At 41.4% G+C, this 17,360-nt stretch overlaps 1 protein-coding gene and 1 pseudogene across 6 annotated transcripts in view; one reads left to right on the top strand and one right to left on the bottom strand.

Annotated features, from left to right (window-relative positions):
• The window catches only part of LOC137239301 (Golgi-specific brefeldin A-resistance guanine nucleotide exchange factor 1-like), a 63,351-nt pseudogene extending 50,164 nt beyond the window's left edge, over nucleotides 1-13,187 (top strand).
• LOC137240117 (neurotrimin-like) overlaps nucleotides 1-17,360 on the bottom strand; it is a 2,444,277-nt gene that overhangs the window by 2,242,663 nt on the left and 184,254 nt on the right. The gene's annotated exons all lie outside the window — the stretch shown is intronic.

Here is a 17,360-nt window from a genome sequence, read left to right on the forward strand (position 1 = left end):
GACAGGTCGACTTAAATTCCGGACAACAACTGCCTCTTCAATATTTCTCAATCTTTTCCTTAACCTAAATACATAAGGCATCTTTCCGATGCACATACATAATTACTTATTTATTAAGCTCACTCAACAATTCACATATTCCCACATATGTACTTTGGCTGCAACATATTTGGAGTCAATATTATTATTTATTATGCTTATTGGGGTATCTCATTTCATTCAGGAATGTTTTGCATTCCCGAATGTTGACACCAATAAGTATGTCAGTTTGTATATCTGTATGCCTCTATAGAACAACATAAGCAGAGGCATCCACTGAATTGGTTTCTATTAATGTATATATGTTTGTACATTTGTATGCTTCCAAAGTGGAGTCATAAACAAAGCCCAGTTTAGCTGGTTGCAACAAAATATCTTATTTACTTTATTTATTGTGTGGGTGGCCTGGTGTGGAGTGCTGAGCAAGCATTACTTAAAACAACTAAGTTCTTATTGTGGGTGAACAAGTATATTTTAAAATATACTTGTTTTCCCTTTTTCTTCGGTATAGGGGACATTCCACATAACTCGCGCGTGTTCTCCTTCAGGTCGAACGTCCCTATCTTTCTCCTGCTTCAATTTAGCTTGATGTTCAGCCATGTTAGACATGCATCTCAGGAATACCGCATATGCCGCCTTATGCTTGATCTTGACCGCTGAAATCTTTTTTGCTTCAAGCGTGTCAGAGTCAAGTAACTCATCGAGGGCGGTCTCTGCTTTTTGCCACTTAGCTTGCAACTCTTTTTGCTGTATTGCTAGAGTGTTTACTGTGTGCAGAGCCGCACTTATGTCATTAAAGTTGGCCTCGAGTTCGATTATTCGATCGGCCAATCTGATGTACGATTCCATGTTCATGGATGAAAAGTTGTGAACTAATTAAAAAAGGGGACATAAAGATGAATAAACCCGTGCGAATCACCCAACAAACAACGATTAAAATATTATATAATTGATTTTAATTTGTTTATTTTTTCTGACTTTGCAGATGATTTTTGTGTCGTGAAACAGGGAGCAGGGGGGAGCAACATCAATAGGTATTGTGTGAAATAGAAAAGGGGGGCCAGTCGCCACTACACTTTCGATTTTTTATTATGGAACAGTGCTGGTTTTTCAAAAAACGCGAAGAAAAGTGTAAAACGTGTAATAAATCTTTTGCAAAAAAAGACAAAGAAAACTGTGTAAAAAAAATTGATTAGAAAACTAGTGAACTTAAAGTGACGCAAAAGAAACTGACTTGCCGTAATTCAATAGCGTGAAATTTGTATGCGAAAGTGAGGTTAAGTGCACCTCTTGTTTGTGCTGTATCCGGAGAGCCTTACCGCTGGTGGAGGGGGCCGACCATGTTAATGTTCCGCGTTTGCACTTATTTTTTCTTTTTGACACTAAAATGTTTTACACTTTTCGCGGTGAATCACAATCACTTCGCGTGTGGCACTCAGAATTTAGATTTTATACACGATTTTGTTTATTATAACCAAAAAAAGTGGCAAGAAATATTGCACTTACTTTGTTGCGATTTGCTGCTTTGGCTTGGCAAGTAGCTTGTGGTGTTGCAGTTGCTTCAGCTGTTTGGCTTCATTGTTTTGACGCTGATATGAAATAATAAATGTTCTCACACTTTTGTGGTATAGCTGTTGATTGTGGCTTGTAGTATTTGTGTATTACCAAAAAAATGATTTTCACTACGAATGATTTGTAGCAGATGGTGTGTGTTACCAGGATTGTACCACCAAGATTATATCACCGAGGTATTTTGAAAAAGTTGTAGGGTAATGTGGATGACACGTATCACCAAAAAATTCGAAAATACCAATTGTTATAGCCGGAAAGTAATTTCATAGTGGACTGTATGTAGGGTTGTGCTGCTTCCTTAAACGGCTCGAAGGACCAAATGTTCGGCCGGGGTGCGTCTGCTCCTGAGTCGGTGGGCGCACCGGGGTCGATCTCAATGGGAATATGACGTGTGGAATAGAGAATAAGCAAAAGACGAGATTTATCGTTATAATAGAAAGGCTTTAAAATGTAGAGTTAAGAAATATAAAAGTTGTTGTTGCTAGCGATACAAGTGTACCTGAAAAAAATAGTACTTCTTTGACGGGCTCGATAACCAACGCTAGGCCAAGCAATGAGTTTTCTGTCAGCTGTTCTATAACGGCCGCACCTTCCCAGCTCTCTGGTGCGCTATCCGCTACTCCTTTGCAGGTGACTGCCGTGCCACCTCGTAGGGCTGTATTTGTGTCCCGATTACACGCCTCGCTTACCGAAAATGGCATTGCTCATTACGTTTGCTCTAAACTTGGTGTTGCACCCACTAGTAACATCAATGTGTATAAATTTAACTTTAAATATGAGAGAGACATCTCCTCATTTAAAATATCCCTTTCAGATGAATATTTCGATAAGGTACTTGATTCCTCTTTTTGGCGTAAGCATACTGTGGTTCACTTGTTCACAAGAAAGGCGAGAGCCGAACCTGTTTTATTACAGCCAAAAAACGGTATGACGAACACAGTAATAACAACACAAAGGTAATTGCTGATCTGTCCCGTCTTCTCATTAATTACCAAATTGTTCGTGGTTTACGATCAAAACTTGTTCCATTCTTCCTTAATTCTTTCAACTTTTCTGCACAAATTGTAGCTTTTACGGAGACCTGGCTAAAGCCTGATAATTACAATTCTGAGGTTTTTTCAAATAAATATGCTGTTTATCGGCGTGATCGCATCTCTAGAGCGGGAGGTGTCCTTATTGCTGTTGAATCTAACCTATCATCTGAGTTGATTTCGCTGGACAATATCTCTCATATCGAATTCATAGCAGTTAGGCTTTCATTCCGTAGCTATAGCGTAATTGTTTGCTGTTCGTATATACCACCTCGTTCGGATATGGATGTTTATGCTAGTCATAGCTCGACCATCTGCGATTTGCATTCGTAGTTGGGAGATAACGATCGACTTGTTGTTGTTGGTGACTTTAACTTGCCAACAGTTAGTTGGGTTAATATAAGTGATTCAAATTTTTTAACTCCCACTACTCAACATGAGTTTCTCAATTGCTTGTTAGACTCATCTCTTTTACAGATTAACAATGTTCCAAATAGTGGAAATAAAATGCTGGGTTTATTATTTGTGGCTGGCTCGGTGGGTACTGCCCTTACGCAAATACCACCTTTATCCCTTCCAGAAGACCCTCTTCACCCTACGCTAGAGAAATCACTTGATTTCAGCCTACCCCGTAGGATTCAAGTACAGTCTCGTCCCCGATCTAGATGCTTCTACAAAGCTAATTTCATTATGCTCAATGATCTGTTGGCTTCCGATGATCGGATCTCTATGCTTGCACTGATGTCGATTCTGCTATATCTATATTTTACAGTACGCTTGATGGCTTCATTGATACCTGCATTCCTACTCGCTATACCATATGTTCGAATAAGCCCCCTTGGTTTTCAAGGCAACTTATCAGACTTAATAACATTAAATCTAGGCTTTATAAGAGATTCAAGAAATCTGGAGCATCTGCAGACCTCTCTAAATATCTAATAGCTCGTTCTAAATTTCACCGTCTTAATCAGATTTGTTATAAAAATTACTTGAGTTGTTGTAAAGCCCAATTTTTTAGAAATCCAAAAAAGTTTTACAGTTTCGTAAATTCAAAGCGGAAAACTTCTGGGTATCCTCCCTCATTAACCTTTGGAGGTAAAAAAGCTTGCACTGATGACGACGTTGCTGAACTATTTTCTGAGTTCTTTAAGTCCACGTATTCATCCAGTGGTTTTCATTCCGGTCAATATCCCTATCGCTTATATAGCTCGAATTACATTAGGAATCCTGCTATTGATGGTAATATTGTTCTTCAGAGTCTTCAATCTTTGAAGCCCACCTTTTCTCCGGGACCGGACGGTGTTCCTAGTTGATTGCTTAGGTACTGCGACGAAAACATGTAGGAGCCTATTTTAAAATTATTTGAGCTATCTCTGGGATCTGCGTCATTCCCGGCACTTTGGAAACAGTCTTTTATTATACCCCTGTATACAAAAGGTAGTAGGTCAAAAGTTGAAAACTACAGGGGTATTGCTAAACTTTCAGTCATTCCTAAAGTCTTTGAACAGATTGTTACCAGTCAACTCCAATATCAGTGTTCTAGTCTTTTATCTCCATGCCAACACGGTTTTATTCGTCAAAGGTCAACCACTACAAATTTGCTTGTATTCACCTCTATAGTTATGGAAGGATTTTTAGCGAACAAGCAAACGGATGTCATCTACACGGACTTCAACAAAGCATTTGATACCGTCAACCATGAGTTGCTTATTCATAAGCTTAATTTACTGGGCTTTCCGTTTCACCTATTAATGTGGCTGAAAATCTATCTTTCTAACCTGACCCAAAAAGTCCTATTCAAGTGCAATCTGTCAGAATCGTTTCCTCCGGCGTACCCCAGGGAAGTCATCTAGGCCCTTTGCTCTTTGCCCTTTTCATTAATGACTTGCCACAGACAATATTATATTCCCATACTCTAATGTATCCGGATGATGTAAAACTTTGCTACACTTACTGTCCTACAGATTTTTGTTCCTTGGATCTTCTTCAGGCCGACTTGGACTCGTTCCAATGTTGGTGCACAACAAATTTACTAGCTTTAAATTGCTCTAAATGTAAGCATATGACATTTCACCGAGTGAAGCCAGCATTGAAATCTTATGTAATACATGGTACGCCTTTGGAGCGTATATCTATTTCAAATGATCTAGGTGTCTTTTTGATCCGAAATTGAATTTTAACATGCATATTTCATCTATAGCCAACAAAGCGTTGGGTTTACTTGGATTTGTTAAAAGATGGGCTAAAGAGTTCGATGATCCGTACCTCACTAATGTTCTTTACACATCGCTGGTTCGTCCAATACTCGAGTATTGCTAATTCGTTTGGTCCCCTGTTTCTCAAAAGCATATAAAGCGTCTTGAGTCAGTTCAAAAGCAATTTTTGATATTTGCATTGCGCGTCCTTAATTGGGACTCAAGTCTCCACCTTCCTCCATACAGAAGTAGACTTCTTCTTATTAACTTACCCACTCTGGAAAATCGGAGAATATTATTGGGGATATTGTTCATCCATAAGCTCATTATTGGAGAAGTTGATTCTGCGGACCTCCTCAGCCGCTTGTTTTTTGCGGTTCCCCCTAGAGTATCCAGACACTACGTTCCCTTCTATTTACCCCTTGGCGACGAAACTTTGCTAAAAATAATCCTCTTCTTATCTGGTGCGCGCACTACAATGACTTGTATAGCTGTATCAGTCTTGAATGTACTTTTGCCACTATACGTAATGTAATACTTGCCTATCTAATTTAAGAGATACAAGCTAATTTAATTTGCCGGCATTTTATTCCTTCCATAAAAAACAGGAACTATCTCGCTTAAGGATGGAGGAACATTTATCAACATTATCATTAAGAAGGAACAAGACAGTACTGTGTTGATTGGAATCTGGTGCATTCCAACAACGTAAAAAACATGCTTTTTCATGAGTCACTGACCGGAATCGTATGCATTCCGGCAGTATAATCTTGTGGGTCAGGCATCGAGCTGATTGGAATCCGGTGCATTCCAACAACACAGGTCATGTTACTTTTTTATGCCTTGTGATGACGTGTCCTCATTACACTACTCTTAGCACTGCCGGATTCCCATGACATGCTGATTGGAATCTTGTTGCATTCCAACAGGAAGATTGGAATCCACTGCATTCCGAAATCATGCTGAGCGGAATCTTGTGCATTCCGCCAGTATAAGATTTCGGCATAAGATCTTATTTCTGCTCATATTTCTTATTATTATTATATTCTGAAACTAAAGAGTAATGTTCATTAATATTTCTTTGTTTGTAATATAACATTGTTGAAATCTCGATATATCTTAAATTTTATCTTTTGAGTTGTATATTTATATATCTTTTATATTATGCAGTCGACCATAGTTTGTCGTCGACTTTAAATAATAAATAAATAAATAAAATAAATAAATAAAATTACCTGAATAAACGCAATAATACGGCAGAGATCACTGTTGAAATCCAAGAGGCCGGTTGTATCGAAAGCGACAACCGTTGACCCGCAAAATCATCCGTTTTGGAGGGGAAAGGCACCCACACATCAACCCCCGACATGCATATGCATGAGTGCTCACAAAAGGCAACCATACACGTGTGTGATGAGGGTGGTTATAAATTAAATCGAGTATCGAATTGTAGAGTTGCATTAGGGGGATCAGAATCAGATGCGGAAAAGAAGATTCAATAAGGCATCGTTTAAAAGGAGCTCAGATGAGCTATGAATGGATTGAGACTATACGGAAATTACTTGAGAGAGAGCAGTATTCAGATTTTTTGTGAAATATGAATTATTATATACAGATCCAACGACGGAACTGTTGTTGTTGTTGTTGTAGTGATTAGGTTACTCCCCGAAGGCTTTGGGGAGCGTTATCGATGTGATGATCCTTTGTCGGATACAGATCCGATACGCTCCGGTAACACAGCACCATTAAGGTGCTGGCCCGACCATCTCGGGAACGATTTATATGGCCACATTAAACCTTCAGGCCATCCCTCCCTCCCCACCCCCAAGTTCCATGACGAGCTTGGGGTCGCCAGAGCCTCGTCTGTTAGTGAAACGGGATTCGCCGCTCGAAGGTGAGGTTGACAATTGGGTTGGATAAGCTATATATTGCGCTACACAACCCCTTGAATCCCACGACGGAACTGTTGGAAGTGCATAGTAAAGGACATTTTTGGCGTAAAGAAAACTTAGAGAAAGAATTTTACATTCCGCAATTACGTTCAAAAGTAGTTAGGATAGTTCCAAATTGTGTTGAGTGTATTATTACTGAGGACAAAGCAGGAAGGAAGGAAGGATTTCTCTCTCCAATCGATAAAAAATATGCACTTTTCACATATATCATGTAGGCCCAGTAAGTTCAACAGACGCTGCATAAGTTATTGATAGTTTGGAAAAGTTTTCATTTATTTTTAGTAATCCAAAAAGAATAATATCTGATAGGGAAACAGCATTTACGGCCAAGAATTGTACTTCTAATATTAGCGAAATTGTGTATGGATAACACGACTCTAAAAAAAAATGTTGACCTTTGTCCTAAAGTTTATTTCATGATTTTCTGTTTTATTATAAACAAAAACGAAAAGAAAAGAAGAAGAAGAATGTTTAGCTGTTGAACAATTAAAGGCAGCCTTAGTAAGTGCCCTAGTACTTAAGATATCTGACCGCCCAGCAATGACGGAAGTACATACGGATGCTTGCATGTATGGCTACGGAGCAGTTTTTTTCTTTCTTTTTTTTTTTATTGCAGAGATATACTACAGATCAGCTATATCATCCCGTTCAGTATATGAGTCGTCGCACCAGTCAACAAGAAGAAAAATACCATTCGTATGAACTGGAGGTTCTTCCTATCATTGAGGAACTAAAAAAATGGCATATTTATCTAATGGGACTTAAGCTCAAACCTATTACAGATTGTATTCACTTAAGCTATGAAGAAACTTGAGGTTCCACTATTTTCCTTCAGGATTTTGATCCTACGATTGAACACCGTTCTGGAAAAAGATGAAGCATGTAGATGCATTAAGTCGTGTCGCATGTTTGTTATTAGAAGATTCAATTAGGCATCATTTAAAACGAGCTCAGATGAGCGATGAATGGATTAAGACTATACGGAAAATACTTGAGAGAGCAGTGTTCAGAATTTTTTGTGAAATATGATTTATTATATAAAGATCCAACGACGGAACTGTTGGAAGTGCATAGTAAAGGACATTTTGGCGTAAAGAAAACGCAGGAATGCTTAGAAAAAGAATTTTATATTCCACAATTACGTTCAAACGTAGCTGGGTAGTTCGAAATTGTGTTGGGTGTATTATTACTGAGGACAAAGCAGGAAGGAAGGAAGGATTTCTCTCTCCAATCGATAAAGAAGACGAACTTTTCGCATAGACCATGTAGGCCCTTTGGATTTGATTTCTAAAAGGTACAAATATATTGTGGTAGTTGTTGATGGGTTTTCTAAGTCCGTCTGGTTGTACCTAGTAAGGTCAAAAGACGCTGCATAAGTTATTGATAGTTTGGAAAAGTTGTCATTGATTTTGGGTAATCCAAAAAGAATAAAAAGGATTTACGGCTGGGGTTTTTGAGGAATATTGCAGAGTAGACTTTATTCAACATTTAGTAACTGCGACTGGTGTACCAAGAATTGTAGTTCAAATGTTAGAGAAATTGTGTATGGATAACACGACTCTACAAAAAAATTTTGTTCTTTGTCCTAAAGTTTATGTTCGGCCTGAATGCGTCGTAAACCGGCAGTGGGTAGGCGCACAAGGGTCGATCTCGCTCAATGGATGATTCACTCAGTAGAAAAGAAAGAAGAACACGGGAGGAGTTTCCTCGTTATAAAAATGCACTTTATTGGGTAGAGGTAAAATAAACTTGTTACAATATTACCTGAATATGCTGGAACACGGCAGAGATCGCTGGCGGCAGATGCGTATGGTACGGCTGTTGAAATCAAAGAGGCCGGTTGTATAGCAAGCTACAACCGTTGACCCGCAAAATCCTCCGTTTTGGAGGGGAAAGGCACCCACACAGCAACCCCGACATGCATATGCATGAGTGCTGACAAAAAGCACACATACACGCGCATGTACATGCATGCACATGCATGAGGGTGATGGTGTGGGTGGTTATAAATTAATTCGAGTATCGAGTATCGATTTGCAGAGTTGCATTGGGGGGGGGGGGGGGGGGGGGGTCGCAATCAGATGCGGAAAAGTTAGGCATCCTGCCTAAACATGCCGGCCCCCCTTGCGATACGCAACATCGTTTTCCGCCAATGACCTCCGCTGAAACGAGAAAAAATTAATATAAGACTTACACACTAAACTTAATCTAAATGAAGAGTTCGTCGGCGACGCAAAATGGCCGGGAGTCCTTTCCGACTTGCATAGCATGCCACCTAAGCTAGGATGATAAAAGTTAACGGTGATGAACAGATGTAAGTGAATATTTCTTGCCATTGGATTATACATAATTCTTAAATACAGAAATTCAGAATGTAACATGTGTATAGTCGATGGCCAGTAAGGCTGGACGAAGAGGCCGAGGTCTCCGTTCCAGATTGGCACCATTTTTTGTTATTCTTTGATTTTTGTCGTTCCGGATGGAGAGGCCGAGGTCTCCATTCCAGATTTGCGGTTTTTTTTTTTGTTGGTTGGACGAAGAGGCAGAGGTCTCCGTTCCAGACTCGATGGTTTTGAGGTTTTTCTGGGCTGGACGAAGAGGCCGAGGTCTCCGTTCCAGCGTATAACGTGTCGTGTCGCTCTCAGGGCGACTGTGGCATTTTTATGGATGTGCCAGGGCGAGAGGCCGTGAGGTTGGTTGGGTGATGCGCGTTTTCGCTGCAGCGCATGCATTTCGTCAGTTGGGTATTATATTATTACCCTACAAAACACCTGGTCACAAACCCTACCCACGCCCATGCAAATGTGACTACGAATATAACCCATCACCGTAAGATGACTAGTCAAATGACGTGGAGTGACGAGAGCATTTTTTGCAAAGTATTTAGTGCTGTGATTTCGAGCAGCTTATGTGTTTCAACAAAAACCAGCAAGATCGCAGTGTGTGGGAGGTTGGAGCGGACGTGATTCCAAGCCACCCGCGCAAAATTACTTGTTTTCGTGATACGCGTGGTGTTTTATTAACAAACCTACGTTAAAATATATGAATAAACCGAGTTTAAAACGAAGCGTAGAGGCTGACAAAGGTATGTATTTAATTTTGTGCGAAAGCTCATGAAGAACAGCGCAAATCGTAATTAAATTAGAAAGTGTACCACCTGCCGGTGCTTGCATGCAGATTGGCGATGCGTTCTCAGCGACGCGTTCTATCTGCCCGTACCATTATGCGAAATGTACCATGCAACTCTGTCGTGTATTTCTTGGTTAGCTGACAGCTGGTATGGTGAATTTGTGGTGTGCGAGTATATATATACATATATGTATTTGCTTGCCCTTGAAAAAAAACTAGGTCACTGGGGCAGTAGCACACTAGGCCGGTATAAACAGTTGACTTTTTCCAATTTCGGGACTTTGTCATGTCGGATTTTTTAATTTCGGGACTCTGATTGGTTTTGTACCGAGCCCTTATAATGACTCTTTGTGATATTTGTTGTTGAAAAACAACAAGTCCTGCCCCCCAGCCAAAAAAAACAAGCAGTACCGAAGGCAAAAAAATCAAAAAATCAAAAAGGAATTTTTTTGTTGTTTTTTTTTTTGTAAATGAGACCATAATTATTTTTAAATGAGGTTTTCGCCTTTATTTTTGTGAGTAAGTATGTTTTGGGACTGCCCGGGCGCCCATATGGGTTAAAAAAATGCCGATCCCGATTTTGTGTTTTGCGGGTTTTCGGTACCCGGTTGCCTCTTTTTATGCAACACTAATATGATATGGCGAGCCAAGTAGGCATACGTACATACATATGTACATACGTTGGTTACAAATATGCCAACGGCAAAAGACAAAACAACTGAACATTCATACACACCCGTGTATAGAATGTAAAATTCCATTGAATTGAAAGAATTGAAAGAAGCGGTAAAAAAATCGAATGATTTTTTTTTCGCTCTTTCAATTCTTTTTACTACGGCGATTGAAGCATGACGCATGGACAATTGGAAGAAAATGGTAAGTAATGAAAAATTTTTGAATTAATTTTATTTCAATAAATATGTTTATGTTATTTCGGATTATTAATGCATTTTCTTTTATTTTCAGGTGACTGGTGATGGATGCAGGCGGTGACGATCCTGCAAATTGGCATGGGCACCGGGTTTTGTTGGGTTTTTTTTTTTCTTTTTTAGGTTACCGGCATTGCAAAGGGGTGCTCCAGCTGCGGCGTCGGCCGCTCCGTCAGTTGCCACACCTTTGCGATGCCCATTGACGCAGATATTAATGGATGTTTTTTTTTTTTGCAGGTTGGTGGAAGTTCATTGAGTGGAGGTAACCGAACTGGTGGAAAATCTGGACCGATGTTGTCTGCGACTCAGCCCGACGCAGACGTCTTTAGGAATGTAAACATTCCAATTATAAAATCCAAAGATAACGCGAAACCCTGTTTTTTTTTGTTCTGTGAAGATACATCGGCATCGCTAGGCGAAATGCTACCTTTACTCGCAATACACTTTCATGGCAATCAAAAATCACTTATAAAGGAGTTGGTCTGTTCGCTAAGCGCGCGTCTACCACAGTTCTCCGAAGATCGAAATGCCGCTAATATTTTAAGTCAATTTCATATGATACCACAGGTAAAATCGGCACCATTGGCTCCAACACCTGCAACACCCGCAGGAAATATACTCGATATGCAAGGCAAAATTACCCAAACTCCGACTGCTACAGTGCAGGGTGGTATAACCGATGCTGAAGTAGTATGGAGCCCATTATAAATGTAGGACACTGTGATGAGCATGTCGCTGTTGACAATCGGACACAAGCTGATTCACAGTCCACTATTGCTGGTGGTACTTAATGTCCTGTTGGTGACAGTGAAATGAACGCCTTACAGACAAATGAAGGGGGTAGCAGTGAATATATACATTCCGTGGGTGTGCGTTTCACGCAACAAAATTCGATTGATGGCTCAGAAGGCTCAGCATCATTGCTCCCCTGAGGTTTGCCATGCATGCCGCAACTTTTCAGTTTCTTTGTATTGCTCTGCAATCCCTTAGATACCTCAGCAGAATACAGATACCATGATTCATATGGGCTTAAGCTTACTCACTGTTGCCCTTAAGGTGGGTGCAGATAGCACTGGCGAATACGATACGCTGTTGGAGTTGGTCAAAGATGACTTGTGCAGGAGTTTGTTAGCGTTACTCAACTCCGAACAATTTTTGCAGCTGATCTACAGCTGTGCTTTTTTACTTTTCGAATCATTGCGCGATCACTTGAAATTCCAATTAGAAGCTTATCTCAAAAAAATATCTGAGATTATTCCAAGCGATAGCCCATAAACGCCTTATGAAATGCGCGAGCTAGCATTGGAAAATTTGCTTCAGCTTTGGGTACCAGGTTTTGTTTCGGAACTGTATTTCAATTACCATTGCGAATTGTATTGTACCGACTTGGTTGAAGGTCTAGTAAGCTTACTCTTCAAATACACTCTGCTACAAAGGCTGTCTATAGTACACACATACTCGCTTTGGACACTTTGGCTTCGGTTATTAAGATTATCGAAGCTAATTGTGTTGCCTCAAAAAATGTTGATAATGAAGTTTGTGGCAGTTCGGCCACAGGTGTAATTAGTTCCACGGGTCATTCACGTCATAACTCTGAACTGGAGAGCATTATAGTCGATGGCAGCAATGATGATAATAGATCGGTTGTGGAAAACATATCCAAATTCATTAATAGCTCATCATGTTTGCGCCTAGGCGCTGGCGGTGGTGTAGCCAATGCAGGCCTAGCGCGCGAGCATCTCCAAAACGGAACTGGTTAATCAACGACCCGGTAAGGGTATACAATACTTGCAAGAGCATGGTATATTGGGCCCGCAACTCGAACCTATGCCTTGTTTTTGCGTGAGAATCCGGGGCTTGGTAAAAAAAAATGATTGGTGAATATACATCGAAGAAAAAGCGTGTTGATTCAGAGGTTTTAAAGAATTTTGTGGATTCATTTGATTTTGCTGGTTTGAGAGTGGATCAGGCGCTGCGTTTGTACTTGGAGACGTTCCGTTTGCCGGGCGAAGCGCCGTTAATTTTCCTTGTACTTGAGCATGTTGCTGATCACTGGCATAAACAAAGCACTGAGCCCTTTGTCAACACAGATGCAGCTTTCAGTTTGGCTTATGCCACCATCGCGTTAAATATGGATCAATATGACTCGAATGCAAAACGCCTGCATGTGCCAATGACATCAGAGGACTTCGCCAAAATTTACGTGGCCTAAATGGTGGCAATGATTTTGATCAGGAGATGCTGTCACTTATTTTTCAAGCCATTATCATGAGTATGGGGAATGTTTGCGTGAAGGATGGAAACATATTTTGGAACTGTTGCTGCAGCTCTTACGTTTAAAATTGTTGCCAAAGTCGTTGATTGAGGTGGAAGACTTTTGTGAGGAACGTGGAAAAAGTGGCTATGTGAGCGAAAATCAAGGTGATTAAGTATGATTGTTTAAAAGATATGCATATATATCTCAGTTACTGAAAAGGATGTCAATTCTATTTTATGTTTTTTTTCTCTCAGAAATTATCAATTCACGCTGGAGGAAGTTGAGTCATTTAGCTATCGTGTACAAATGCATGGCGTGTGATAGCCCGTATCGCAGTACATGAAGCGCGTATGCATGAAATTCGTATAGAAAAGTGCAACCAAAGATTTAAAGCGTGTTGTAGCAACAGCCTCAACCTGTCTCAGTGAGTGGGTGAGTTTGATTCAATAATAGAGGTTTGTGCTTTGAGGAACAATCTGTGAAATTGTAGTAGACAAGTATCTCTGGTAGTATATTAGTAATGATAATAAATTTGTAAATGCCAAAGGTTTTTTGGGGAAATAATTCCGTTTCTACTAAAGATTTCGTGAATTGACAAAGTCATGCTGTTTTGGTCATTCCTTTCCGAAATTGTTTGAAGAATGCCGTACGTTAGAATTTTATTCAAAAATGCACTATGTTGCCAAAACTCCCCCTACGAGCATAAGTTCAAAGCATTTTTGTCACAGGAGGGAGTTAATGAAAAGCATACCGGGATTAAGTGTTCTTCAATCTCACTCTAATATAGGGCGGTTTGGAGACAAATCCTGTATTGGGAAATTTCTGACTTTGAGATAGCATGATTTGAAGATGTAGCCGGCATGGGGTGATACGCCACTCAGCAGCCGCAATGAACTGACCAAAACAAAAACAAAAGAAGATGGCTTATTGTCTTAGAACTTTAGATTCCGGCCTTAACTTGGGCAGAAGAGTCCAACTTTTGTGCGATCCCGCTAAACAAAGAGTATTCACCCGTTTCGGAAAGCTCGTGTCCGTGAACCGTTAATTTCCAAATATAACCTCTTCCCCAAATTCTTAAATAGAGACGAAGGTTCCGAGCAATCATTCAACATGGTCATTGAGTGCATTTCGTTATGGTATCTCCACTAGTTACCAACGATATGGATTCCTTTTGCTTTACGCGAATCATTTACTAGTCGAGGTTTTTGACGTTGAACGATGAATTTTGTTTTGGCTTAGGTTTCTTAGGTTCATAGGTTTACGAAGGTCCCCGATTCCATGGTTTCCGCAAAGTTCTGTAAACCGAGGTTAACCCATATTTAGAATATGGCTGTCCCTACTCATTAAGTAAAAAATTCTGTTGGCCTCGTGCTTTTGTCCGAGTGCATTTATGTTCTCTGGCAGATAGTAGATCTGCGTCCTGGGTCTGGCGTCCTCGTTCGAGGCGCGTGAATGGGTGTTGAATTTTGGAAGTTTAAAATATACAAAGGGCCGAAAGCCCTTAGACTCTGTGGCAGATCGGTTCCCTTCTGCGGTAGGCTTTTATGATGCCCTTCTGCGGTAGGCTTTTATGATGTCCTCGTTATGGGATAACGAGTGAATGGGATGGTTTCTGGTGTCCTCGCTCGGGGTGAGCGAGTGAATTGTGGGATTTTCTGGTGTCCTCGCTCTGGGTGAGCGAGTGAATTGTGGGGTTTATTTTGCAAAATTAAAATAAGTGCTTGGTGGCAGATGGGCGATCTGCATTATGGTTGTTCTGGTATCCTCGTTATGGGAGAACGAGTGAGTGGGAAGATTTTTTTTGAAGGGAGGGGTATGGAGGAACGGAGGGATTGTTAGGAGGAGCACTTAGCCTTCTCGCAATCCGTCTCTTCCGTTGGAAGAAGGATCAGTTTGACCAAAGGTCGTCTGACTTGACCCTTCTCGGTTTTGAGGTCGACTACGCGTACTCGGTCATCTTCGCCGGGGTGTACGTTGACAATTCGACCTAACCTCCATTCGTTGGGAGATAAGTGGTCCTCTTTGAGGACAGCGAGATCTCCCACTTTTATATTTTGTTTGGGATGCTTCCACTTCACTCTTTTTTGAAGTTCGGATAGATATTCGGTTTTCCATCGCTTGCAGAAAGTGTGATGGAGGGCTTTGAGTTTCTGCCACCGATTGATCATCGAGGCAGGGCTCTCACTAGCATCCGGCTCTGGCGGAGCCAGTAGATGGCTGCCAGTGAGGAAATGACCTGGAGTAAGCGGCTCAAGGTCCGTTGGGTCATTGGATGCCGGGCTGAGCGGCCGCGAGTTCAGGCATGCCTCGATGCGGCACAAGAGTGTATGGAATTCCTCGAATGTAAATTTGTGTGGTGAGGCTATCTTTTTGAAGTGGCTTTTGAAGCTTTTCACTCCAGCCTCCCACAGCCCTCCCATGTGGGGAGCGCCCGCAGGGATGAAATGCCAAGTGAGTGACTGGTGGCTGTACTTCGAGACAGCATTGTCTCGGGCTTGTGAAATGAAAGTTTTGAATTCCGATCGTAGGGATCGTTGAAGCTCCGACAAAGTTTGTACCGTTGTCGGAGTAGACGTTTTTGGGACATCCGCGTCTAGATATAAAACGGGCAAAAGCCGCAAGAAATGATGGGGTGCTGAGGTCAGTAGTGGCCTCCAGATGAATCGCTCGTGTGGAAAAACACACGAAAAGGCAGACATAGCCTTTGGATAGTCGACACCCTCTGCCGCGGTAACTTTTAATGTCGAAGGGTCCGGCAAAGTCGACTCCTGTATTCGTGAATGCACGGCTGAATGTCGTGCGTTCGCGAGGGAGAATACCCACTGAGCACGCTTTCGGTGTACAGTGCAAACTTTGCAATTGTGAATTGTAGCCCTAATCATGGTTTTGATGTTAGGTATCCAGTATTGGGTGCGTATCAGACGCAACATGAGTTGGTTCTCCCCATGCAAACTTTGTTGATGAAACATTAGGACTGTCAGCCGGGATAACCGACAGTTGTATGGGAGGAGGATTGGGTGGCGTTCAGTAAAAGCTAAGTCCTTTGACGCCCCGAGTCGCCCTCCTACCCGAATGATGCCATCTTGGTCTAAGTAGGGATTAAGTGAGAGTATTACACTTTTCCCTCCAATTGGTTTTCCGGCCTTTAGATCATTATATTCGGAACTATAATGTTGTTTCTGATAGATTTTAATTAAGAGTTGGGTTACTGATTTGATCTCATCCGGAGAGATTAAATGTGACTTGACCTGAAATGCTTTTTGTTCTGGGGTGAGTTCTTCGGTAGAACCTCATTACGTATGAGAGCACCCGTAAAGCCCTAGGTAGGTCTGAAAAGCGTTGAAGAACATCGATAGTATTTACTGTTGTTGTTGCGCAGGTCTTCGCCCTCTTTTCCTCTACGGAGGTGATGTAGTCACTTTCTTGTGCTGGCCATTGGGAAGTGTCTTCTTGCAGCCAAGAAGGTCCCTGCCACCACAACGAATTGTTGACCAATTCAGACGCAGGTAATCCTCTGCTACCTAAATCTGCTGGGTTAGATTCTGAGTTTACATGCAGCCAGTCCTTATTTCCGACCATGTCGATGATCTTGGTGATCCGATGTGCGACGAAAGTGGACCAGGAACACGGCGGTTTCCTTATCCATGCGAGGACGATAGTTGAATCCGTCCAAAGGTGAACTCTCACTGGTCCCAACTTCAGGTTCTTGAAAATGGATTCGGTGATTTCCGCTAACAGCACGGCTCCGCAAAGCTCCAATCGTGGAAGAGAAAGAGTTTTCACTGGGGCTACTCGGGTTTTGGCTAGAAGTAGGTTTGTGCAGACATTATCATCCGTTTTGACACGCATGTAAATGACTGCTGCATAAGCCTTCTCGGATGCGTCACAAAATCCATGGATCTCGATGTCGGTTCCTGGAGAAAAGTTAACCCATCTAGGTATCCGGATTTTATCGATTTCATGGTATTGGTCGGTGAAGGTTTTCCATCGTTCCAGCGTGCTGGTAGATACTGGTTCGTCCCAAGCGGTGCCTTCCAACCAAATACTCTGCATGAGTATTTTTGCCACAATGACCATAGGCGCAAGCCAGCCTAAAGGGTCGAAAAGTTTGGCTATAGCGGATAGGACTGCTCGTTTGGTGATGTTTGCACCATTTTCCAGGGTTCCTGCCTTGAAATAAAATACGTCTGAGTTAGCGTTCCATCGTATTTCCAGGGCTTTTACCGAACTAGCTTCTTCGAACGCTAAGAAATCCT

The sequence above is a fragment of the Eurosta solidaginis genome, chromosome 2, assembly GCF_040869045.1.
Source record: "Eurosta solidaginis isolate ZX-2024a chromosome 2, ASM4086904v1, whole genome shotgun sequence".
Classification (NCBI taxonomy): domain Eukaryota; kingdom Metazoa; phylum Arthropoda; class Insecta; order Diptera; family Tephritidae; genus Eurosta; species Eurosta solidaginis.